General features: G+C 42.5%; 1 protein-coding gene across 2 annotated transcripts in view; it reads right to left on the bottom strand.

Moving 5' to 3' along the window:
* RHOBTB1 (Rho related BTB domain containing 1) overlaps nucleotides 1–24,679 on the bottom strand; it is a 54,530-nt gene extending 29,851 nt beyond the window's left edge. The window contains exons 1-2 of one of the 2 annotated variants that reach the window (XM_040606410.1): nucleotides 24,546–24,679; nucleotides 20,332–20,430 (exon numbers count right to left, since the gene is read on the bottom strand). The gene's annotated coding sequence lies outside the window, so the exon portion shown is untranslated. The remainder of the gene's footprint in view (nucleotides 1–20,331; nucleotides 20,431–24,545) is intronic. The other variant, XM_040606411.1, reaches the window with a different exon arrangement.
* Between the last annotated feature and the right edge of the window lie 3,187 nt (nucleotides 24,680–27,866).

The following is a 27,866-nucleotide window of genomic DNA, read 5'->3' as shown; positions in this document are numbered from 1 at the left end:
ATTAAACACAATAGACACACACAATCTCTCACTCTATGTATTAATGTAGGTGTACTCACACACAAAAGATAACCAGATCCTAACCATGAACTCGTCATGTTTTAAGAATGCAGTTTAAGATATTTAAAGCTATAATTGCATTTTTCTCTGCTGGAAAGAAAGTGGATCCCTGTGCACGATTCAAGAATCCACCCCCATGGATCTCACAGCCTATGAAGCTAACTGCTCATTTTCAGGTATTTTTTCTTTCAGAAATTTCAGAAAATGTTCAGATATTTAAAATCATCATTTAACATATAGAAAATATAACTGAGGGTTTTTTCAAAGAGCAGTACCTAATTATTAACCCTTTTCAACAAAACACCACAAGCAAATCACTAAGAGCGTCTACATTAATCACTGATTATGGAATGATCCTGTAGGCGTTTACTTCTTAGCTCAGTACTTAAACACATCAGTAAGACGGAGATAGCAGCTCTTAGCATGAAAACAAGCATGCTACTTAGTTCTTGTGTTAAGAGCAAACTCTTCAGCTGAAGGTTCAGAGTGATAAGATGTAAGAACCTTGACTGCTCAGCAAAGTTTAAGTTATTCCATGGGAAAAAAAAAATAAATTCCAACCTCTCTCAGGTAATCTGACCAAACATGCAAACCAGGAAGTTCCTCAAAAAAAACCACCGGCCAACCACAATTGCATCACAATTGTATTAAAGGAATCTAATGAACAGACACACCAAAATCCACCACCGCTTAATACGAATGGTGTGAGTGGGAATTATTTGAAAAACTCAGGCTACCAGTAAGGTAGTAAGACTATCAACATTTACCCCTGAAAAACACACTCTTTTGAAACTATATGAAAGAGCATTTGTAGGTACTCTACTTTTCAATCTATGCTGGAGATGTATTTTTGAGTATAGTTTTGGAGTCACTCCTTCAGAGGGCCATTACACAATACCATATCAAAAGGAGTATAAAAAATTTTACAAGACTACACAATGCTCTTACCTCTATCCCCAAGTTGCAAAATTACTGCTTGCAACCATGGTAACTGGAAAAGGAGATGCAAAATTCTTCAGGCACTGAAGTCACTATCTCACACTGCAGAATCCCAAGGCACCAGCATGCTGGCAAGGACCAAAGAGCACATGAGCCAGAACAAGCGTGTGAAATGTTCATTCTCAATATATAACTTGCCATGTGTTGCTTCAGAATCTTAATGGATTAACACATACATGTCAGGGGAAAAAGCAGGGGGACTTCCTGTTCATTTGTGCAAGAGCACAGAATTCACAGGTAGCTCTGATTTGGGGAAAGGTTAAGGGCCAAAAGGCTATTTAGTGATTGGCTCAATTTAATCAATTAATTTAGGGCCCCACCAAGTATATTGGTGAAATAAATCACAACATGGTATCAAGTAACAGATAAACTATACCAGCTGCTTGAAAGACCATCACAAAACATTTTTTACAAGGTATAAATGAATACTAATATTTTATTAAATTACAGAAGGGCCAATGGGGAGATTGCTTTAAAAAGAAAAACTGTTCCTTGCCAGCATCAAAGAACCAGACGGTGACAAAGGGTAATAAGACTCACTAGGTCACTGGGGTACAAAGACGGGCATGATGCATATCAGGGTGGATTCTCATCCAGGATGAAGAGGCATTGCCTTGTTGCCATTATGTGAAGTACTGGCAGTTTACATGGAAAGACTGAAGGAACTGACATGGGAGGAAGAAATTAAACATTAACCCTGTAATTTATCAACTACTTGCCCTACCTAGCCCATCAACAGAAGACAACAGATACAGCCAACAACTGGGAATCGAAAAAAGCCCTTACGTTCTAAAAATAACCTGATATCAAACATTAGACTCTTGGATCTACCATGGATAGAAAGAGAAGGGTAGCTGACTTAAATGTTGCTCCACTACAGGAGTTGATAAATGAGAGAAACCTGACTGGTGCTGTCCACAAAAGGAAAGCGCAGGTCAGCGGGAATGCCTTTATCTTCCACTAGGGCAGAACCTGTTTCTACCCTTTTTCAGTTGTTTTGGGATAGTTGTGGTGTTCCAGCTTAGAGCCAGTATCAACAAAAAATAAATCCCACAGAACGCTGCTAAAATTTCATACAGGTGGAGAACACAAGTACTGAGGATGTCATCAAGACAGACTCCACTTGGTTTAACCTGAACCAGCTTGTTTCATTACAGTTTTTGGCCAACAAGCATGGGATTTAATCCTGGTTCCTGCCCCTTACTTTGTATTCCCTGCTGGAAGAAAGAAGTTCTCGGAAGCCTCCATTCAGCTGCCATAATCCTTACTCTATCCCTAAAGCTTAAAAGGCAGCAAAAAATTGACCATGGCCACACATAGAAATGAAAGGAGCTGCCTCTAAGGAAGATGTAATGTTGAAGACAGAACAGACATCTCTCTGTTTACCTAGAAAACTTCTCAGTCAAATCATTACTACAACCTTTTTAGAAACTGTAGAGATAGAATAACAATAATTCATGGCTTGTAGTATCAGAAGCCTGTCAGCCTGCTCTTTCTCGCCCTGCTTGACTCCAGATTTGTTTGTTTCTAAAGACTAATTAGGACCCTTCATTAAGCCCAACCTACCTCTGCGATGACACATCTTTTGATCACTAAGAATGAGCACTTTCTTAAATGACCAAAACTCAGAGATACTAGTAAAACACAAATTCTTCCCACATTACTGTATAAAACAGGCTGCCCTGAAGCTCAATAGCTGAGCTTGAGCTGATTCTTTTGAGCCTCCTGAAAATGTGCAGTCCACAAGGACCTGTCTTTGTGTTATACACAGTCTGTCAGACCACATAGAGATCCAAATGCAAAGCTCAGCATTAGACATGAACAATGTCAATTTTCTGACAAGTTCTGGAAGACCTGATTGGCAGAAATCAACAAGCTAATTACTAATTATGTTGAGCAGCTCACATATTATTTTGATCTTTTTTTTTTTTTGTGGCATGCCTTGCAATATCCTTTGTTATGAGATCATCTCTCTAGAAATTGATCTATACAGCAGGTGAAGGACATCTAACTACTTCAGATCTTGTGGGTGAGAATCTGTGATGTTTTCTATACAGGGAGAGAGCCTGCAACACTGCCACCCCTCCCTTCACCAAATTTTCAGTCTACCTCAAGAACCAGCCACAACACAGGGCAGTCCCTTGCGCCTCCTTCTGTTTCTTCTTTCTTGCTGTGCAGAGAAATGTGAGGAAGGCTGACCACACTGGACCCACCTCAAGAAAGAGGGAAATAACCCACTGCTGGTACATGACTGATTTAAAGCTCACATTTTGCCTTTGCAGATGCATTTTGTTAGGATTACCAGATACAACTGGCTGTTCTTTCCATTTACCAGAGATGACCACAGCAGGCGCAGGGGACTGGGCAGTGACCAAGATCTGGCATTGCTGTGGGTCATAGTCTCTCATATCATCACAAACTGAAATTAACTGTGGCTGACATTAATAAAAGTGGCTGAGAACCAAGTAGCTGAAGAACAGTAAATACCCGTTGATGGTGATAACCATCACCAAACAGCTGGTACTTTTTATAAAGCAGCCACCCATAAAATGCCATTGTGCATTGAGTCCTTAGATTAGACCTCCTTCTGCAACAAAAGATTACACTGCAGAGGCAGATTAATGGTGTACCTCTACTGGTATTTTAGTTCAGATCAAGAACACATTTTTGAAGCAAATATCTCATGCTTTGGTTCACATCAGGTGTAGCCACAGAGTGCACAAACTGAACTCCTTTCAGACAAATCTGAAGCGAAAGATGTGCCACCCACTAGTAATGAGCAAACATTCAGTCCATAGGACCAGATTTAAAGGTAATCTGAACACCCTTTGCCCCCGAAACATGTGCAGGGTGGACACTGGGTCCCCAGCACCAACTTTTTCATCCCCAGGTCCCCTGCTACTGCATCACATGACCCACTAATGCAGACACATCATCAGATGCTCTGACTCCTGGTTTGTTATTTGGAACAGCATAACTGGGGCAAAGTTGCAGGTGAATCCTTAGTGACTGCAATGCTCAAGAGTATTTGGGATAACACATAAAATCTGAGATTAAAGGGGGAAGGATCACTGGAAAAGCCTGATTCAACACTACTGGATTTCATGGTAATAAACTCCATGAAATCCCTGATTTGACTCTTATGTAATTAAAAGCATCAGAAGTTTGTACAGCATTGAACTACTGAACTGGCATAGGTTGTTACTGATTTTACACATTTATACAGATAGGTGTTGACATTGTATGCTCCGTTTTGTAAGGACATTATTCTGAGCAGTGCTCCCAACAGTACAGAAGGAAAAAAACAAACAATAACCACCAAATGAGGCATTGTCCCAAATTTTGCTGATTTCTGTGGGGAAAATATTTATCAAGTTTTACTAGAGCTACAAAGAAAAATATTCCAAAGACACTAGTGACCTTCTAGCACAGAGAGCTGTTGAATTCACTTTCTGTTCTTGTTTTCCTTCCAAAAGACAGAATCAGGCTCTTGTTTCTTGAACTTTATGTGACATTTCTCATGCATTCTTCTCTTTGTTAATCAGCAATGTTAGAAAGATACTATATGTGATTTTATTCACTCCCGCATGTGGATCATTACAAGGAGAGTGAGACCTCATAATAACAGCAGGTAAAAAAACCCCAAAGACCTAAACACTGACTGGAATAGTAAATACTTCAGGGTGGGAGACCTCAGATAAATGCTACTTTCAGATCTTGGGTCAAGTTCTGCATTTATGTCTCAAATGCAAATTCAGCAACATTAACTGAATTGTGTAGAAGGCAATTAGATGTGGAGTTTACTTGTAATGTCTAGTGCCACAAAGAGACTCATTTGCAAAGAAAAAAAAAATTAAAAAGGAGAAAGAAATGCCATCTTGTGTCTCTCATGTCAGACAGAAAGGAAGGAACAGAAAAGCAGAATGGTGTAGGATGGGAACCAAAGGGAATCCATATTTTTATTGCACAAACCTACCTTCAGTAACAAAGGGCCTAACTATCACCACACATACTGCAGGCCGCACCAATTCCAGCTCACACGCTGTGCCACCATTCACTCTGTCAGCACAAGATTTTGTGCTTTTATGGAAAATCAATCAGTGATCCAAGGGGGCATTCACACCAGTCTGCCTAGTCTTGCTATGAGCTGCTCTGCAAATCTGCTGTACGCAGCAAGGGCTTCTCAGCCTTTCCTTTCCCTCCCTCCCAAGCACATACTTCATTCTATGTTTGTGTACTCTTCTAGCAGGACACATGGGAGTAAGGGAGAAGCAAGTTAAACACCTGTTGCTCCTTTTCTACTTCAAGGCTTCTCTGTCCTTTCATCTCCTTCAGCACAGGGCAACATCTGGATGCAGAACTTACGCATTTTTCCAGTGAATAAAATGTATTAGCGAAGAATCAAACATCAGGATTTACTAGTCAAGTGATCAGGGCTTCATCTCAGCCTAATGCTCTACAGGATTTGTGAAGCTTGGAGTTTTAAAAGGGCGGGAATTTTAGAAAGCTCCCCAGAGCTAAGAATTGTTGTTTATTTCTTCTTGGATAAAAATACTTCTACACCTCTGAGCCTGCCCCAGATCTTATGCTCCTTAAGTATTATGTCACTTTGACAAAGAACTCCAGCACAAATATCAAACTTACCAAGTTATTTCCCCCTGTTAATAGCATATAGATACATTGTATACCTTAGACACAGAATCAGGCATACAAATCCAATATGTATATAAAAGAAAAGCATAACCTAATGGGAGAGGATCTTAGAAAACTATTGAAAATAAATCAGTCTGTTCTGTTTCCACGTACTGTGACTCCTTGTCCTGAAATGCAAATACAGCCTGTACAGAGATATGTGCTGTTCAATTGCTACTGACACTGAACACTCACATGGCAACTCTTTAAACATAGTCCTAACAATGGTGTTTTTCTCCCCACGTGTTTTATTTTTGCCTAGAAAGACCAGCAGCTTAAGAACTTGCCTCAAGCACACTGAACAAATTTCCACCTCAGCTTCTATTACAGATCAAGCTGAACATTTGGCTTTGAATCAGCGGTGTGTCCTGAAATAGTACACAAACTGAGGATGAACAAAGTCATTGAGAATATTCTGGCATCATTTCCTTGCTCTCGCTGTGACCATATGCAGAGTTTCAAGGGCTTTCTTTTATTATTATCATTTATTAAACAAGTATATTGCTGCCTTGAGAAGCCTGAGCAGCGCCTTGACCAAGAGAAGGCAGCTGGGAGCTCTTGGGCTGGTCTGCCTCAGTCCGTCCGGTGACTGATTTCTCTTTCCTCTCGACGTTGGTTGCTACAACACCCACTGAAGGCTGACTGCAGAAATTAAAGTCCACTAACGCCTGTCTCTACAGCCCCTTTCTAGGGCCCCCAAACAGGTCCCGACACAAACACCTGACAATCTGTGCGCTGGAAGACCCCCCAGCCGCCTCCTGCTGTTGTCACAGCAACCCACAACAGACTCCACCGCCACAGCGCGCAGAAAAGCTGCGGGAGAAACAGGGAGAAAGAGAAATCCTTCAGGTTTTTCGTAAAGGACACTGAAGCACCAAGCGCCAGGAGGTTTCTGGTTCCCACACACACCGTACCCGCTATTTGTGCCCTGCACCGTGTGGCCTCGCTGCCAGAGGAAGCCGGGCAGCTCCGCCTCAGCGAGGGCTCTGCCGGTCCCGGCCCCGGGAGCCCGTCTCCTCTCCCCCGACCAGCCGGGCGCGCCCCGACGGGCAGACGGGACGTGCCGGGCGCTGCCACCCGCGCCCTGGGGAGCCGCTGGCTGCCAGCCCGACCCGGCCCTGCACACGCAGCTGCGGAGGCTGCGCCGGAGGGTGGGAGGACGATCGCGCCCGGGCGACGCGGGACCTACCCGGGAGGGCGGGACGCCCGGCAGCCGGCGTGCTCGCAGCGGGGCTGGCCCCCCGGCCCCGGCGGGACGGGAAGGGGGTGACAGCCGCCGTCGCGCCCCTTTCCCGCTGCTCCTTACAGCGGCGGGGCAGCGCCAGCAGCCGGCCCGGCTCGGCAGGCGGGCAGCATGCCGCCGGCGCTCTGCCCGCCCGGCCCGGCCCGGCCCACGGCGCTGACTCGGGCGGCCGGGCAGGGCACCGCCGGCAGGACCCGCGCGCTGTGACGTCGGCAGCCCCGCGTGCTATTTTTAGCGCGGGGATTGGATTTCATTCATGAAACCGGGGCCGCGCGTAAAGGGGCGGCGGCTGGCGCCGCGCCCGCCGCCTCGGCCCGGCCCGTCCCATCCCGGCCCGTCCCATCCCGGCCCGTCCGGCGGCGCTGGCCCGCCGCGCACACAGCGCGCAAGCGGGGCCGGCTGCGCGGCGCGGCGCCCCCCCCCTCCCCCCCCCTCCGGCCCGGCGCTGGCCCGCTGCGCGGCTCTGCCCCCGCCTCGCAGGGGAGCGGGCCCGGCACGACACTGGCCAACAATAAACTCACCTGCATAGGCACACTCCATACATACTGCACACCCATAAACAGTGCAAAGGTCCCGACGGCATCCCTGGATAACCCCCTGCGTTGGGTGCGCAATTTCTTAGTGCAGGTGCTGCTGTTATGCTCTGAAGTGACTTCTCTCCATTTTCACTAATATTTGAACCCTTCGTGTAAAACAGACGCGCACAATTAAACCACAACCCTCCTTCTCTTAAGCTGACAGTCTAGGCTTGGATTTTTCTAGCTAGTGAAGACAGCTGGAGGCAGCACTCACAGCTCAGCCCAGGCTCCCTGCTAAAACACTGCTCTCCAGCTCTTCAGTTCCCCACTTGCCACCAACAAAAATGTAAATCACCATTGAGGGGCACAGGCACAACTGCTGCAGCTTGGGAACATTTTTGACATCGTTGTGACTGTTGGAAAGAAAATATTCTCTTACAGCTACCCGGACTCACATATTGCACAGTCTTGCAGCAATACTACAGTCATTTTTTGGAAAGCATGTTATAAAGTTGTTCCAAAAACACCACTTCCAGTAACAGGTTAACAGCATCCAACTGCATTTGGTTATAGTCAATTACTTACATTTTTGAAATACCCAGAAGCCAAATTTACATTAACCAGGTCAGACTGAAACAATTTTCAATTGAGTACATCTATGTCAGAGCAAATTACAGATTGCGACTTTGTATCACAGGAGGCCAACTGGGTGCAGAAGAACAACCTGCATCACTGCAAATATTGTTACTTTCCTAACTGCACAGAGTTTGCACGGTAAAGACAAATGGATTAGAAACTGAAAAAAACCTCTCAGCATCTGCTTGCAATCAAAGAAATATCAAATTGGTAATGCAGGCAACAAAAAGTAAAAAAAGATGTCAACAGATTTAAAATTTATAGTGTAATTACCTTCTATTTTTTAAGTTTCAAGCTCTACATGAACTACTGTTTCTTCCACAAAAAAAGGGCTAAAAATTTTCATTCTATGCCAGAACAACAATCCCTGTGTATTCACCTGTTTCTAGGACATATGACTTTTAGGAAAGCAATAGGGCCCAGGTTCATCCCACTTGGTTCAGAGGGCTGAGCAAAGCAAGGTGATAAAAAAGTGTCAGAGTGATAGAAAGGGTATTCCTTTTATTGGACTGTTTCAGTATGGCAGGTCTTATTTCCTTATTGGTACCTTTTTTCTACAGTCTAAATGTAGTTCTGAAGACAAATGACAGAGCTGGAACCCCATGTCACTATTTAAACATACCCAGACTATCACTGATGCAAACTGAGAGAATGTTATTGTCAGAAAAGGTAAATTAGCATCACGTGGCAGAAAACTGGTATAAAGCAACCAGACATGCTCTGATACAAACTCAAGAAGTATTGGACTACAACAAAAACTAAACCAAAACAAAACCCAACACCAAAACACAAAAAAACCAAACCAAACCCAAAACTCCAAGACTTTTAGATCTGCTTGCAAGCTTGTTACAGAGCTTTTCTACAGGAGTAAAGGAATAGGGCAGGAAGAAAGGAGAAGTGTTATTTTTAGTGCACAACAGTAAATTTAGCAACAAGAAAGATTAGTCAGGTGGTTAAAATGGGAAAAAGAGAAACAAGGCTTAGCTTTTGATGAGGATAAAGAAAAGGTTTCAAGTTTCTCTTTTTTTCTGTTTCATCAAAGGGTACCCAGAGCCTGGAGGCCTCTGCAGCTGTGGAAACAGCTACATGCTACTATATAGTTTCCATTTTAATGACCGTCTACAGCAACTTTTACTATTTAGTGCCTTCCCACCACAAATGTATAACTTCTTACAAAATTCAGACTGCAGCTTTTCCAGCAAAGTATAAAATAAAACCCCAGGACAGTCAGAAGCTCTCTGTTCTCTGACACATATTCCTATTGCATTGTATTTACATTTTCCCAAACTTTTCAACAAACAATTGAGTTTTGACCATAAACTTGAGTGACATACCTTGACAAGTGTCTGGAATGGATCTCTAATAAGGTGTAGAGCAACTGACAGTTTCTAGGCTCTGATACAAGAAAGCATAGTAATAAACCGCAAGTATTCCCATTGACTTTGCATAAGCATTAAAAATTTATGAGTGGTAAAGCTTTACCCAATTAGATGCTTAACTATTCCAGGTAGCCACATTGGATTTTTCTTTTTTCTTTGTTTGTTTTCAGGAAGTATAACAGCTAAAGGAAGGGAGAAGGAAGTAAGTTCCATCTTTGCGAGTAATCCTAAAGGACGTGGCATTGGACCGTGCTAGCATTTAACTACAGTCTGCTTTTGCCAAGTCTAAACAGCTTTCCAAAACATGATTATGGCCTGCCAAGAGTACCTCGTCATTGCATCTCCATTATGTGCTTTAAACACTGTCACACAACTTGGAGAAAAACTGGATAAAATGCAATAAAATAAAAATCTAAAAATGCATTCACACCCATGGAGAATTGTACTTAGAATTATTTCTGTTTTGCTAAATCACAAAACACATTTGGAAGTGAAAATGTAAAGGTACATTCCCATATGCTCCAACATCTTATTTGTTACTCTAGGGCTAATTTAACCTTTTGTTTTTGAGAATAGATTTCTCAGATGATTAAAAAACATCAGGAGAGAACATCAGTTGTACATAAAACGTAACTGAATTTACAAATAACATTTCTGCTCCTGGATCTGGAGAGCTAGTATAACTTCAGAGGCTGCTCCAACATGCAGTGTTAGCAGAACTCCTTAGGGAACTGTCTACCAGCTCAGAAACGCTGAAGCTCAGTGCCCTCAGGCCTTTCCATCCTCTGCACTCCCGAGACACCAGAGAAAGGCTCAGGAGTAGATAGGTTGGGAAAATACCAGTCAAGGGTAACAGGAGCTGTAGGAAGAGGGAACTATATGTACTTACTTCAGCTTCTTTGTCAAAACTTCTGCAAGAGGAGGAAATGGACTAGCCAATGCTTCTTACCACCCCATCATAATCTAAGTCTGCTGTATCTGCAGAAGAATGGTAATCTAAGCATGGGAAGCCTGGGGTTTAGCTTTTATGTTACTGTTTACCAGCCTTCTGAGAAAGTCTACATCCCAGACCCACACACACTCAAGGCCATGGAAGCATGGGGTTCTTCCTGGTACTAGAGGTCTAGGTAGGGTCTATCACGGATGCCTGCTTAAAAAAAAAAAATTAAAAAAAAATCGAGTGTTGTGGCCCCTTGCTCCCTCTGAGGACCCGCTCAAGCTTTTAATTCAGGACAACTGAGATTATTTCCCTTCTGCTTTAGGTAGTAACACCCAAGCACGAAGGCAGTTTCCTAAGACAAGTTACACACACTGACAACAGTCAACATGGACAGTTACAGGACCAGGCTTGAGTGTGTGATGACAGGACAGATCTGACATTGCAGAGGACACGTGGGACAGTCCAAAACCGAAACAATAGTACAGAACAAATTAGAGTTCTTCTCTCCCTTATCCTGGAATGCAGGGGCCCTTCATATTAGGGGACTTTAAGAGCATGTTAGGATTAAAAGATTTTTAGTGGAAGTAAATGTAAATGCACAAGGAATTAAGTAAACCAAAGTCAGTCAAATTATCCTGTATAGGCACATGGCAATCTCACAGGGACAGAAGGTGCTCTCTACAGTCCATGAAACCATTTCAACAATACAAAAGAACATGAATGAATGATGTGCAACCAAAATGAGACATGTGGTACTTCAGTTATGGACTTCACCACCCATCCACCCGTTGTATGTGATGTGTAGCCTCAGCCAACTGGCAGCATGTGAATTAAAATATCAGAATTATCCAGCTCCTGTCATTGAAGTCTACTTTTCCCCCACAATTAGGCTTAGAGGCTTTAATTATGTGGGCAGATCAAAATAATTTCTAACTAGTTCTGTAATGGATTAATATATACTTCATTAGATTTTATCCATTAAAAATACACAAAGATATGTAACAAAAGAACTATGTAAATGCATATTCTATACACATTGAAATAAAATTCATTTCCTGTCAATACAATTTTTGTATCAGTGGGTTTGCATTCAGAACTGTAAGGTACCTATGCCAAATGCTTATGCATTCACAATTAGCTTTCTTTTAAAACTGTTCTATATTGTACACAGTCTTAGTTTCTCTTTGGTGTAATAAGGATGGGGTTTAACATTAGACATAAAGTACTTCTCTTTAGTGATGTCAACACCTATTCTCAGTCCACTGTGAAACTGATTAGGCCAGTTGCATCCCTTTTCATGTAACACGTATAATATTATGTTCACTGCATGCATTAGACACTAACATAGACCACTATGCATTTATTTGTTAGGATTTTTTTCAGTTATTCACTGAATGCTAAATATAGTGCAAGACCATCACCACTTAAGAAGCCTGCAGTGCACAGATTTTATTAGAGCATTCTATGAATGATATACAGCACCAGTTGTCTCCCTTATGAATTGCATTTCCACATTCTTTTTTCACTAGCAGAGAGATATAAAATGTTTAATTTATGCATACATTTTAAACAGCTGGGTAAAAAAGAAAGGGACTACCTAGAGAAGGAAAACACCAATACTTATAATTTGGAATAAAAACTAGATACCTACCATTTTTGCAGAGGGTTATATTTTAACAATGCTTTAGTTTTCAGTCTAATCACATGCAGGATGCCGACTTGTGCCTTCCCTCGCTTCCATATTTAACCTGCAAATTATAAGACCCTGCTGTCCCCACCTCATCCCACAAGAGAAATCACAGTTTAGGTGGGAAGGGGTGCCTGCACGTCACCTAGTCCAACCTCCTCTGCAACACACAGCTAACTTCAAAGCCCGATCAGGTCAAGGATGGTAAGTCCACAGTCTCCAACTCGCCTGTTCCATTGCTCAGCCACTCACTATGAAATGTTTTTCTTTACACCCACCCAGTGAGAACCTTGATGCTACTTGTGACTGCTGCCTCTTGTCCTTTTTTGCAGCTGTGAGAAGAGTCTAGTTTCCCCTATAACTCCTCATTAGGTACCTGAGATAGTAATTAGATGGCCTCTTAGCCTTCTCTTCTCCCGGCCACATAAACAGCTCCCTCGGTGTCTCTGTGTACATCTTGTGTTTCAGTCCCCTAACCGTATGCGTGGCCATCCATTGCACTCTATTCAGCCAGTCAGTCTCTATTGAAACTGGAGACGGTACTTCAGATGCAGCCCTCACAAGCGCTGAGGGGAATAACCACTGCCACTGACCTCCTCGCCACACTCATGCCAACGCAGCCCAGTATGTGGCCAGCCTTTGATGCTGGGAGGGCGCTCTGCTGAGCCAGGTATGTCTCAGCTAGCTCACTCGCGCTGCCAGAGTCTCTCTCATGAAACCTTATAAAACTCTATTGCTGCCTTCAGGGCTGCACTTCCCTTTCGAGAGGCTCCTTAGGCTGGTCTTAAAAGGGAGTGGATCCACTTGAATAGTCCCAGTTTGCAAAGTTAGGTAGACCAGGATACAATTAAGCAAAATAAAATTTTGGCTTAATATGAAGAACAGCAAGAGAAACAGCTGAACTGTTATGTAAGGGTGTCCCAAGGGAAGCAGTGGCAGAGTTATGGCTCACTGCATTCACAACCCAGAGAGGACAAGGCTGCATGAATTTGTTGGACAGCACAGTTTTGTATTAGATATGTAAATTTTTTCAGTGGTAACAAGTTCACAACAGCTTGTATTTGCTATATTCCCTGCTGCTAGATCCTCAGAACTACAATGTGGTAAGAAAGATTTAATCAGCTTATAAGAACAGTTCCAAAAAGAAGCTAAATGGGAGGAACTGGCTAGTAGGACTTCTTCTTGAATGTGTGCCATTTTTCTGTTTGGCAAGGGAATGAAACTGGAAGTGATTGCAAAGTGTCATAAGATTTTTTCCCCAACTATCCAAAGCATGCCTGCTTTATCAGCTATTTCCAGCATTTAAGGGGTTTTTCAAGGTACAGGAGATTAATCTTCAAAATCAAAGGTTTTCACTCAATCTATTGGAGCGTTACATTTCATGAAGCTCACTAACCAAAATTAAGGGTAATGTTATGTTTAACACAGCAGTTGGACTAATATGAGAATTATTCTGATGTCTTGACAATTCTGTACCTAGCTACTGCCTCTGTTCACAGATTGGGACATACCAGAAACATATTTTCAGCCCCAAATAACTCTTTATTACTGTGCCACAGGACAAGGTTCACACGTATATGAAATGTTAATCCCAGGAGAAAATCCTCACCTTGGAGAACTGACTTCATGTCTGCACTATGTTATCCAATTATCTCACCTGTAGTGCTGACATCTACTTAACTGTTCAGAGTTTCTTAAAACGTTTCTGCTATTTAACCAGACATTAATGGAATGAAAAGAACTTCTTTGTGAAATGAATGAGAGTCACAGCAAACATCAGTTGGGGAAAAAACATCAGCTGGGGAAGATTTTCTGTCTGTCTGACCTTCTGGGTAGCTGTCTGTCTCTGTCCCTCCTCTACGTAGATCAGACAAAATGCACTTCTGCCCAAGCACCGAGATTCAAAGAGACAGTGATATCTTGGAATCCTTTTATACTATAAAAGAAGGTTTTCAATGGCAAACAAAGTCTTTGCTTCTCATCTCGATCCGAGGTATTGAGCTTTAAAAGCCATATATAAATGGATCAGCTCTCATTCTTTAAAGCATTGTAAATGCTCTCCCTGCCCTTCAAGGTTTGTAAAAATCACCTAATGTATGAAAAACTAGTATCTTACATGCAGAAGGATACAAATTGTAGACCAAATTCTAGGAGCTGAAATACTGGTCAAAGACTGCATGAATTCTACAGGAGCAATACATAGAGATCTCTGCAATCACATGCCACTACTGCTCTGAATTGCTTATACTGGTGCTATTAAGAGATCATGAGGACAAGTCTTGAACACAGATCTTTAATTACAGGAACTGGAAGGAGTAGGGTAGGGGTGGTGAGGGGAAGAGAAGAAAAGTGGATTTTATCTTCTTTTTCACAGTTGCCAAAGGCTAGTGTTGCTGGTCTCTGAATCACTGCTTATATATAAGAACAGCAGCCAACATCCATATTCTGATCTTTATAGGGTGTCAAACCAACAGAGCAGGATTAAACAGTAGAATCAAGGGCAGCTTAATCTCATCACCACTAATCTTTGAGAAACAGCCTTATTAATGACAATTTACTCTCCTGCACCTCTGTCCCATAGTTAGCTAGATGTGAAAGTGAAAGACCCCAGTTATGGTTTAAAAGCCTGATATAAATCCTACTAAAAATGATGGCTAAAGTTTCCGCTGACTTCTCCATGTTTCAATTCAGGTGCTAATTCATGAAGAAAAAGTCCATAGAACTAGTTGCCACATGCTTGTCTTGGAAAGATGAAGATATATAACTTAAAGCAGCTGAAACAAAACAGTACAGAATGAAACACCTATCACACTAATATTTTTTTCCACTACACTGTTCAAAGAATGTACGTTTGGCTTACAAATTCCATATGCACACACCCCCCTCCCCCAAGATTACAGTGCAATTCTTCATTTATTTTTAATGGTATGATTTTGCACAATAGCAACACTGTGGCTTTAGTCACTCAAGTTCCAAATTCTAAGTCTGAAACTTCTACTATATTCTGCACATTCGCTAATTTTGAACCATTTTTTTTGAAAGAGAAAGCATTTCCAGGGTAAGATCATGCGCCTTTTGCAACCATTTACATTTAGTCATGTTTAATGACATGATTTAGTTACACTAGCACAGATTGCCTTGCAAAGACTGCACTTTTGCAAGACAAACTTAAATTCAGTGAGTTAGACTGGATTATACCAACACAAGGTTTCCACTGTCCAAACACTGCTCATATATTTTAGTGGTTTCCTTCAATATAGAATCATAGAATCATTTAGGTTGGAAAAGACCTTTAAGATCAAGTCCAGCCATTAATCCAGCACTGCCAAGCCCACCACTAAACCATGTCCCTAAACACCTCATCTACATGTCTTTTAAATATCTCCAGGGATAGTGGCTCCACCACTTCCCCGGGCAGCCTGTTCCAATGCTTGACAACCCTTCTGTGAAGATTTTTTTCCTAATACCCATTCTAAACTTCCCTTGGTGCAACTTGAGGCCATTTCCTCTTGTCTTACCACTTACAGAATTATAGAATCGTTTAAGCAAATCTAGTTGTCACTTTACTGTTTTCCCACAGAGTCAAGGGCTTTGATCATATGCAGAAAGAATATTACCATAGTGTGTTCTGATGTTCTTCTCCCCCTAAAACAATTTCTATAAATTCTTAGCAAAACCATGTAGCTTAAGGATAATGGTAATTGCAGAAATTGAAAAGGAATGCACACAAGTGATTCTAGGTCTAAGAAACAGAGAATGAAGACAGTTTGCATGTTTCACTGCAGGATGCTTGATGAGACTTTCCCAAATTATGTTTATTAGGAATAGCGACCAAAAAGGATTCTATTCTTTTTTTAATGCTACCATCCAAAAGCCATCAATCATGAAAGCACATACTTCTTGCACATATTTGCAGTTTCTACAGAGGGTGTGGAACATACTACCCCCAGGAGCTGTCAAAGTATCATTATTACAGGCTTGAAATAGAGATTTTGCAAAAGACACAGACCTTAAAGGATCCAAGCTACTATGTATACTGTGTGATTTGCAAAGTATGGAGAAATAGACATCACTTCCCAATTACACATATGTAAACAGATAACTGCAGCATTTAAATATGTCAGCAGTAGAATTTACCTTTGTAAAATTAAAAACAAGCTAGAACCACCAGGAGTGGTTTGAATTTAATCAGGCATTCAGGGAGCTTTAATAAAAAGTATTCCAGTGCCTTGACATTTCTCATGCAGTCATTGCTTGGAAGTTATATTGCCAAAGTATCATGAAATCTACTGTTGTTTTTTTTCTTTTTCAATACAGTAGCAAGGCATGTAGCTTTTTATTTTTAAAGAACCCTTTACAGTCTTTTCTGAGTCAGGCAAGGAGTCCTTTTCCCAGGTAAGGGTAGAGGAGATCTGCTACAAAGGTATTAATCTCATTTGCTCCCATACATATTGGCAAAAGTGCTAAAGCAGGGTGCATTTTGTAGCATTATAGAGCCTCAAATGAACTGAATATCTCCCACATCATCTCCAAAATACTTTTGCAGGAAAAATTGAATTATTTACAGAAGCAACTGCCTAAAAAATTTTGTTAAACTGTATCTGTTAGGGAAGACAAACATTCCTCCACAATTCCAATTTAAAATGGGTGAAGAGCACTTATTTTTTACAATAGGCTTCTGGCTGAAATTCAGAACTACAGCTAAAATACTACTATACTATTATTGTAAGAGAAAGCTGAGAATTCCTTATTTATAGTGTTGCCAGTGGGAACCACTGTTGCAAACACACAAAGAAAGGAGGATAAAAGAACCAAATTCACCCCTGCAGAAATTCCAGTGGAGACAGTTGCATTGCCTCAAGAAAAGCCTGACCCACCAGTATTTTCCTTAGAAGACTGGGAAGTATTTTTTGAAATGTTCTTTGTTTAGTGACCAATAATCTGCATAACTGCAAATGAAAACACGTACCTGAAATAGAAGAAACAAATTTAAGTACTTCAGGTTTTAAGCAATAGCAATAAATCAAGAACCGAAACATGGATAGTCATAAGGGCAACAACACGTGTATCTATCTCAGGTGTAAATGGTACACGTTGGTCAGGACAATTATTGGAACATCTGCCCATTTAAACCCCCATGTAGAAGCACATTTCACCACTGACAAAACAGTGAAAACAAGCAAGTATGTAAAGTTCAGGTGCTGTTACTGTACTAAGTATGTTTTTATTGCTGCAAATCTCGAGAGTGCTAGGCCCTTGCTTCCATAAGTGAGAGACAGGAAATTCCAGTTGGCAAGAGGATGCTCTGGGGTGACAGCACTGCTTTTATATCACAACTTGGATTTCTTTTTGCTTAAGCTCCCTGAATGGGCATTTCAGGGCTACATCATCGCTTTCTTCATTTCCCACCTAACAATGACAAAGAATTGTTTACAGATTCTGCACAGGTGTTGCAAGAATCATTCTCCTTTGTCAAAAGCACAGGAAATCTCATGATGAAGTTAGAAACATGCTTAGTACAGGATTTCAACACTCTGTGATAGACAGTGCTAGAAACATAAATTTACTTACAAAAATTAAAAGCAAACAGCAATGCTGCCCCCTTCCCCCACACTCCAACCACGGAGGCACAGCAATCCCCCCCAGTTTTCTAATCTGTAGTCACAAGCAATCATAAGCAAGCAATTGTAAAAAAACAGCTCAAGCAGTTTAAAATTTTAGATTTGCTCTACTACATTTGATTCTACTCAAGGTTACTGTTTCACACACACAATTCTGTTGACTTTGCACAGTCCAGAACTTTGCATTTAACTATCTGAATTGCCAGCAAAATTAAATTGCCAGACTCTGCGTTGCAGTGGCCAACACACATGTTGTTTATTGCACTGACTGTGGAGAAAGTAATCTCCGAGAGAGCAGTAGCTTCTTTAAGCAGAGAGCTAAATTTACTACTACTTGTCTCATAATGCCTCAAGTGACACAGAAGCCCATAAGCAAATAAGCCGTGACTGGGATATTAAGGAGCAAATAGCACCTCTACAAAGACAAGCCTTCCACAGATGCAGCGTTTTCCTACTCAAGCACATGACAGTAAGTTAACTTTTGTCCAGACCTACAGATATGTTCTCTTCAAGAAGCGAGACCCAATCACAGAAGAAACAAACCAGTGTGGAAACAGCAAGTTTCCAAGAACATTATTCTGTAAGTTAATTACATAAGCCGTGCATGTTACTCAAAGTCATTTAAAGAAAGAAAATCAGGCTGGGAAGTGAGACTTGATGCTGGGAGCAGAGGTGAAGAGATATTGGGGTTCTTAGGTGTGTCATTTGCCTTAATATGCCATTTGCCTTTGTGATGCTGAGATCACTCGGTGCATATTAAATAATTCATAGCATCACAACTTGCATACATGTAATATTATATACTGGCTTTCAGGAACTGCATTACCTATAAAATGACTTCTATTTTTATTCACAAAGTATATGTTTGTCTTTGATAATGTGCTGGAGAGGGCTCATTAAATTACTAATGTAACTATTAAAGCTATAAAATTACCAATTTTGAGGGATCAATTCAAAGCACATTGAGATAAGCATAAATCCAAAGTAAACCAAGTGTCTCTTCACTTCAGTGACCCTCCTATGAGGCTGTGAATGCTGAAATCCCTTTCTACCAACAGCATTAACTCCTTCTACACATGACCCTCCACGGCCGAAACACTGAAGAAGTTATTCCTAGGGCTCATGAAACATTCTGTTTGGCAGTACATAGTGATGGGGGGGAACATTTGGTTTATGTTTACTTTGAAATCCCAGGGGAGAGATTGCTCCCTAAGCTTCCTGACATGATGCTTATTTTTATTCACATTGTCACTATGTTTTCCCATGAACAAATATTTATACTTCAGAGGAAATGTCTCAGTAGCATGTATCAGGCAGGATAAGCAATGTGTTCACTTCCCTTCCCTTGATTATGAGAAAGCAATTTTGCTTACATGAGGAAGTAAATAAATAGATTCCCTAGAGATGCCTGGGAAGGGGTCACTCTTGCAGGGAACCAGTCTTGAAAATATTGGCAGCATGTCACTGTGTTGCATGACCTGTAGAGATTTCATTTGTAATTGCAAGAAATTAATAAATCAAAGATTGTTTCCTTTGTTCAGAGAAGCAGACCATTCTTGTACAATCCTGTCTTAAAATATTTTCCTATTTCGACAGATTTTAGTAGCATGTTATGTTCCTATCTGATTATAACATCCATTTAATACATATGGCAAGATATGAATCCACCTTTAGTTAATGCTTCTGAACATATAAGAGACTGGGAAGATTAATGGGTGAAAGCGACCTAATTTCATTGACTACTCAAAAATCTGAGCAGGGGGCTGGACTACATTGACCTCCCGAGGTTCCCTACAACCCGAATTTTCCCGTGTTTTATAAAATTTATTTATTTAAAAATAAAACAATGTGTTTTATTTTACTAACCTACATGCTTACTATATGAACCCATGAAAATCTGGATGTGGGACTCAGTAAAAGTATTATTAATAAGCACCTGTAATTCAGGCTGGCAACAGCCCAACCTTGTCTGTAGGCTGCACCGAACAAGAACAGAGAAAGCTGCCTGGTTGCATGAAAGAGTACCTGCGTATTTGTGGTACAAATTCTTTCTTCACCCCAGGATCTCACTCATTTCCTGTATCTGCAGTTAGTCTGTGTAAGTATTCACTCTTGAAAATGAGACTTAGCAGCTTCCGTTTCTTTGATGCTTTGAAGAAAAGCTTAACATTGGGTCAAAAGCTACTATGTGCAGAAGCCACCCTTTACAACAACTCTACAACAATGCAGATCCTTTATACAGTTGCTTTTATCTACTGGAATATCAGAACAAAGATGACTAATCCTGTAAATGAAAGTATTAATTCTAGGACTTTTCAATTAAGACCTTCAGTACAAGGTTCTCCAAGTCACAGAAGCTAAAACTTTAAAATTCCTGACCAAAAGCTGCTAGACAGAGCAGCAGTGGTGACAGACAACACCAAGTGAAACGAATCTGGGGTTTTGGGTTTTTTTTTTCCTCTTTTTTTGTTTGGGTGTCCTGTCCAGTGTCCCCCCCCGTCCCCCCTCCCCCAGCCCCCCTTCTTTCTTTCTTAATTTCTCCCCAGGAATACTTACCTCACAGGAGAAAATAATGTTCATATCCATTTTTAACAGGTTGATCAAAAGCAGAATTCCAATAAAGATATTTCAAGTCTTTCTCTTATTGTGGCACTCCTGAAGGGGAAAAGAGAGAAAAAGAAAAAAGGGGAAAAAAAAGGAAAAAAAAAACAGAAAAAAAGAGACAAAATCAATCTTACTATTTTAAACCTAAAATTACAACACATCCAATAGCAAAAACATCTCTTATGATCCATTTTATATTTTAAAACAGGTCTGCTTGGTAAATAAAACAGTCTTTCAAAGTTTTAAACAGGTAAATTGAGTATCTGAACTAAAATACTAACTGTTCACTCCAGTGCACTGAAGTAATGGGTAATTAGATGAGCTTTTGAACATAACTGGAGACTGACACAGCTGTTAAAAAAAGCATGTTCTTGAATATTTTCCCCTCTGTATTTACACTTAAATAATAATCAATCACCTTATCTGTCAGAACCAAACACTGAAACACTGCTGTATCACAATTAACCAGGTCTTCATAGGTTACCTAACAGACTCTGAGGAGGGGTATTTTGCCCAATTTCAAGAAGGTGACAAGACTAAACTACTAGCTGACAGCTTGATGCTATGTGTACTGGGACTTCTGTGTTGCTTCTACCTTTGTCTCAAACGAAATTAATTATAAAAATGCTTCATTAGGTTTGGTAAATGTCTGTACTATTGTGGCTTGGTTGTCATCCAGGAGCAAGGCTGAAGTTTTCCAGGAACCTAAGGTGGAAGCAACATTGATTTCACCTCAGACACTGCCCTAAAAGCAATGCTCAAAGGTACAAGTAGCTTCCAGAGGTTTCATGCCAGCTTGAAAAGTAGAAGTGAAATGCAAATGCTTCAGCTGAAGAGACTAGTAGCCTTCTTAGCTTTTCTAGGCACTTCTTGATCCTTATCTGCAACATTTCAGAGTTGAATTTAGGACTAAAGTTAGTTTCTCACAAAAAGTCCCACCTTCTGTAGATACCCTCCACAAGTAAACAGTGAGGGAGAACAGAAAAAATGAGGCAGCACCTCATTACACTTTTGTTGAATAGGCTTTGTGGGTGGCAGATGATAAGTTATTTGCAGCTTCTTTCAAACTACCCTTTTTTTGAGAAAAAAAAAAAAAAGGATCTGATTTATCTGATCATAAACTCAGTGCTTTGTCTGGTTTTATTTCACTGAGATCTCATACATTTCAACCAGCCTTTCTTTCCATTGCCCTCCTTAAAATCTACAGATAAGGCATCCACGGATACACTGGGAACTTTTTCACTCTCAAACAGACATGCAAAGCTCTTCCACCAGCTCAATCATATTTCTTTTTCAGAAATCATTATTTACAGTATTGTTCTATTAAAGGCCACACTGAGACTCTCCTGCTTGCTAAGACTTTTTTTAATTATTATGCTGTAAAGTCAGACCAGTTGTTTGAAAGGTGTAAGCAGACAGAAATGTAGTTTAACCTGATTTTCATCATTACTAAAGCATAAAAGTTTCACCTAACAGAAAAACAGTTTCTGGCTTCCATCCCCCTGTCCCTTAATCTCACTTCTGCTTTCTGGTTTTGTAGATGGGACCACAAAAGAAAGGTTCTAATCTGAATTAGCATTGTGCTGCCTGATTACTACCTCTAGCTATAAACATCTTCCCTACTATGGTAGCGGAAGCAGATCTTCTATTTCTATGATGACCTGCACTCAGAATAGAGCAGCTAAACCTTACGTGCAAATTCCTTAGTCTTGAGGCACTTACAGCCAAGAAGAGCGAGCTGGCTTTATGTGACTCGCTCTGCATGCCTGCAACAGAGAGCACCAGTAGTGGCCATGGCAGTGCCATTCCTTCTCTCTCCCATCCGGCTCCTCGCCCAGGCAGGCATTACCTGGACTAGTGCTCATCCACAATAGCAAGTGCACTATGGTGCTGCCTGCAGGACATGCAGTAAGGTCACCATAAGCCAAGGGAAAAAAAAGCCAGTTTGAACAAAGAGTAATTCAGTGAGAGATATGCTTATATGGTCTAGTTCTCCAAAACTGGGAACTTCCCTTAAACTGATGGAAAGGGGAGGAGCAGGTGGTTGTTGCTGCAGGTTGGCAGGTGATACAACTGCAGAGCAAACCAGGCCCAGAAGGAATGCAGATGAGACCGTGTGGAATGCTCAGGTCCCTGGACGGCTTCTTGGGGCCAACAGGTCATGCATGATGTGGCCTAGGAGCCTCTTCTGCTATGGACAAGTCACTCCTCTAACATAATGACAGCACAGAAAACTCAAGGAAAATTCAGCTCAGTTTTCTCCCCAAATCCACGCTAGCTTCACCTTTGGGTTGTTCAGTAGCCTAAGTTGATCCGGTATCTTTTTCTTCCACAGTTTCTTTAGTTTTTTTAAGATTATTACCAAACTAACAATATTGCAGAAATGTATCCTCTCAGCCTCCTTAAGAGCTGCCTTTTACTAGTCTATCATCTCTATGTATTGGTTTTGTACTTCTGTAACATCACACATTTTCAATATATCTGCCCAAAATCTCTTCAACAAACTCTGAGTGATTACATGGAAGAAAAGTAACTGCTTATAAGCACGATGTTTCTGCTTTATTTAATATGGTCTTACTTCAAACTTCTGCCTTTAAAAGTTCAGATACTGGAAGTTCAGGTAAAAGAAAGAGGAGAACCTTAGCTCGCTGCTGTAATCTTTACTATGACACACCTCACTTACTGTACATTACATGGTTGAACAGACAGTAGAAATTTTACTTCCCATTGATTACGAAACCAACATTTCCTCTCAACATATTTTCAAACATTTATGTTCCAGAAGCCATAATAAATGCAAGTGTTTTGCCCTTCCTACTTCAGTTTAGGTAAGTGTGCTTTTTCTAGGGTCTCCCTTGGAGATAAAAGACATTTTTTTCCTGCATTGATTACAGACAGAAGTAAGTTATGACATGTGATGTAAGTACCTTTATTTAACTAAGTACAAATGGCATTTGGTGTGAAGTTGACAATCAGATTCTAAAAGAAGATAGGATACTATGATTGCCACAAACCCTACCTCAGGAGCACCCACAAGAACTCAGTTAAACAGCTGCTAAACAAAAACGTATGTACTAAAGCTGGACTTTTCTACGCTCCCCAGATAGGGAAAAGTTTTGCCCTTTTCTCACACCTCTTTTTTGAGAGCTGCAAAAGAGATGGACTGGGTATGGCCCACTGCTTCTCCCCCAGAGGTCCCCAAGAGAACAGAAGGTGCTCTCTTTCTTCCTCCTCCTGCCAGCCTTTTTGGAGATACATCCTCCCTCACAACCAGCTCCTCTTGTATCTGGTTTTCTACATGCATTTGCTCTCTGTACCAATTGAAAATTTCATTCATGTAATGCAGAGACCCATTAATAATTTAAGATTAAAAAGGAACCTCAGGGCAGGAATATTCCATTTTTGCTCATGCGATAGATGTTACTTTGCTAGTACGTCAGCTCAAGTTATCTTTGTGCATGCTATGTTAATTCATTAAATTGCTTTTCAAACAAAGCACATTCAGAAAGCACCTGGAGAATCTATAGGAGAAGAAAGTTTAATTTTTATGGCGAATGTGCCAGACCAATATCCAGAAGGAGAATTACGAACAGATTTTAGTTTTGTCTGTCAAGTTTTCAAAGAGCCAGAATAAATCGTATGAAGAAGTCCTCTGAACGAACAAGTAGAAGCCCTACCTGGTGCAGTGTGCTGGGATATTTACACACTATTTACACCGCGTTCAACCAGAGAAACGACACATACACCTAACGGTATTTAGCGGCTCAGCAGCGTTGCAGCAGGACCGCCTCCACAGCCCCGCGAGCTGGCAGCGGTTTTAGCCGCACCGGCGGCGCCCGAGCGGGCCCGGCAGGTGCCGGCCGTGCCCTGGGGCAGGGGGCGGCGGCCTCGCTCAGCGGCCCGGGGGAGCCGGGGGCTGCGGTCCGGACCTGCCCTCGCAGGGGGTCAGCGCCGTCCCCACCCCGCGGTGCCACAGCCGCCCGCCGCTCCTTCTGCCCCGGCAGCTTCCCGCCCGCCTCGGCTCCAGCGGAGCTCCCGCCCCGGCCGACCGCAGCCCCGCTGGCGTCACCCGCGTCCCGACGCCCGCGGCCCGGCCAGCGCCCCGGAGAGACTCGGGCAGAGTCCGGCAGCGGCGCCCGCCCGCCCCGCGGGGCCGCGCGTCTCACCTGAGCGCGGCGCGGGACCCGCTGAGGACTGAGTAGACGCGCCAGCCGCCGCCGCCCGCAGCGCTCTGCCCGGCGCGGCCCGCCTCCCCGGCGGCGCTCTGCTCTGCGGCGCGTCCCGCCCTGCCCTGCCCGGCCCTGCCCGGCCGGCGGGGAGCGGAGCGCCCGGCGCGCCCCAGCCAGCCAACCAGCCCCCCGGGGCGGGCTGCGCCGGGCCGTCACGTGAGCACGCTCGAGCACGCGGTGCCGTTACGGCCGTTACAGCCGCGCGCGGCGGCGGCGGGAAGCGGGGGGGGGGGGGGGGGGGGGGGGGGGGGGGGGGGGGGGGGGGGGGTGCTGCGCTCTGTGGTGCCGCGCACCGCCCTTCAGGTGAGGTGCGACGTCTCCTGCCGGGCCGGAGCGGCTGTGGCAGCGCCCCCCGCCGGGCTCGGCGCCCCCTCGGGCCGTCCTTCCTGCCCACGGGAGAAACCGCTTCCAGGAATTGAGGGGCTGCCGGCTCAGGAAATCCTGCGAGGCCCTGTGAGGGGAGCGGCCGTGCCGGCGGGGCCGGGCTGGGCCGTCCCCGCAGCGAGGGGGTGCCCTGTCCCCCCCTCGCTGTGCCAAGCAAGGACACCCGTGCTCTGTGTAAGCACATGCGTTACAGAATGCTGAATCCGACCGCGGGATCAGGGTCTGTGTGCCTCTATAGAGCGTGCATGCTCCTGTGTTCAACATTTCTGTCAGCTGAGTAAAATCACACTGCACTGTTCACCACAGTTTCCCTACAAAGAATTTTTGTGCTGAATTGTTGCTAAAAAGCAACATTGAGTTTTGTTTTCCTGCCAGGATGCTTTCCCATTTACATTGCCCTCAGGGTGTCTGACCTCTGCATCAATAATACACTGACAGAAGTCTTTAAAGAGAACAGTAGTGGGAAGTCATAAGTAATCCAGCACCGTACAGTATGTAAAAGGGTTGTAGAGCATATTGCTGAAATGCTTAAGTAAAGTTTGAGGAATGGCCCTGTAGCCAGGTATTACAGGGATTCTCTGTTTTCTGGATGTCTTGGACTCGATTTCCCACCCTGGGTCTTTCTGTTTGTGGGTTCAGGAGTTTGGAGGACTATGGAGGCCAGGCACTCAGCTTTTGTACACTTGCCAGTGCTTCATGTCACTCAGCAGCGACATTTAATGTTGGTTATGGCGAGTTTCTGACAACATAGCTCTTCCAGGCTAAAGAAACAGTGATACAGGGCCTAAAGACAGCAGGAGATGTCAAAATGCTGTCCTATTTGAGTGGCGGAGATCAGGCATCCTGTTTAGAACTAATGAACCTAGCCCCCAGATCATGAAAACCAGAACAAAAGTGGGGTTCGTTGAATTTTATTTCTTCTGATGATGATTTTTATTTCATATACTTTCCTGTGGAGTCACAAAGGCCTGAGGTTTACTTGCTGTGTACTGTATCCATACTGTTGTATACGTGCATAGCGTGTCAATACATACCATATCAATATGCTGAACTGTGCAGCAGGGTGAATTAGCCCGTGTGGAATTCCATGCTGCTGTGGACAGACTGCCTTCAGCACATCAGTCATCACTTTAGAGTACTGTCAAGCATGGGCATACCCTCTGCCTTAACTTTGTAAAAGAAATGTGGGAGGATAATCACAGGATTCCAGGAGCTGGGCCTTTAAAATAAATGACACTTGGTATTGTGAGCCCCTCATTAAGGGAACAAAAAGAAGTGTTAACAACTTGGCTAAATTTTAAGATTTTGAATAAATCCTAAAAGAGAATGACCTTTGTCCCATGTGTAGTACCAAGGGCAAAGAAAGATTGCTGGGCCATAGTTACTCCTGAGGAATGGAAGGATTATTTTGTTTGGGAAGAGTTTATTCAGAGTTCTGGCAACTCGCATTTAAAGCCTCAATGAGGAAGCCTCCCCAGTGCTTCCACAGCATTTGCGTGCAGAAGCACATAGTTGTGCAATTTCAATTAGTACAAACAAACTGTCTAAATTCCTGTAACTTGTGCTGGAAACACGCTATCATTTGCAAGGCGATTGGAGCAGACAGCTGAGCTCACAAGGTTATCATCTGCATCTGTGCAGGAGACAGCCTCAGACCTTGTATTGGCTAACATTTTCAGCTCTGCTAACTAAACCCACATGAGATAAAAGTCAACCCACGCAACAGGTTATATAGTTTGCTTTCAATCAGCTGCATTTTGTGAACATTGAGTGACTTGCTTCTATATTTGATGTTTCCTTTAGTACTTCAAAATAAATTTAGGATGTGTGAAAGGTTCCCGACTGACAGTTTTGGAAATTGAACTCCCATGTTTAATCCCAGACAGGGTCCAGCACAAGGAAGCTTCTCGATGCTATCAGGGAAGAAACTTTGCTAGGCTGAGGATAGTCCCATTCAGTTACTTTCTCATGCCAGCAAAGGCAGGATTTCCTGTATCTTCGTTGCCCTGTAGTTACTGGGTCTAGGATATTTTTGTTACACAAAAACTATGCCTTGGATACTAAGACTGCGTGTTTAATTCAGAAAAGCAAGTATTTGTATGTCATCTGCTTTTTAAAGTATGACTATTCTGTTTCATCCTTAAATTAGTTAGGCGGTAGTATAGAAAGCTAATGGTCTTTACAGGAACTTGCTCCGTTTTCATGAACTTTGATTTATTGTCCTTACTGATTTTTGCAAACAAATTCTTTTTGCCTTTAAGACACAGTTTCTTTTTGTGCAAAATTGCAGGTGTTGAAGCTCTAAGCAGAGATAGAGAGTGTGATGTTATCCTTCAGAGTGCACATGGAATAGATGAAGAGAAGCTGTGTATGTTCTAGGTTTCCCGGAATGGATTCCAAAGCATTTTTTTAAAAATTTGCTGTTGAGAATAATTGTTGGCTGACAGTTGTTTAACTTTTGTGACAATATCTCTTGAAACTAGTCATAAGACAGACTGATACCAGTCATGATGTCAAGACTGTGATTACCTTGCTCCCCATTCACAGAAGGTACTGTGGCAACAAAAATATTTATGGTTGTGAGCCTTTTCATTGCTGCACCTGAGCTGCAGTTACATTATTCTTACTATAGTAGCTCCAGATGACTCATGTCTTCCATTATATATCTAAGTTCTTAAAGGATAATAGATTTGGGAGAGGTTTTTGTTCTTCAGAAAAGTGATGCAAAATACATTTTGTGATGGTTGATGCATTTGTCCCCTTCAGTACCCACTAAACATACATGACTAGACTGCCTGAACGTTCTGAAAGTCCTAGCGCCTGTTTTCAAACAGTGCCTCAAAGCATTAGGTGTCAGTGACAGTTAATAGAATG

Source organism: Falco naumanni, chromosome 9 (genome assembly GCF_017639655.2).
Source record: "Falco naumanni isolate bFalNau1 chromosome 9, bFalNau1.pat, whole genome shotgun sequence".
Classification (NCBI taxonomy): Eukaryota; Metazoa; Chordata; class Aves; order Falconiformes; family Falconidae; genus Falco; species Falco naumanni.
The sequence above is the reverse complement of the archived record's forward strand: the minus strand, read 5'-3'. Positions and strand labels throughout refer to the sequence as shown.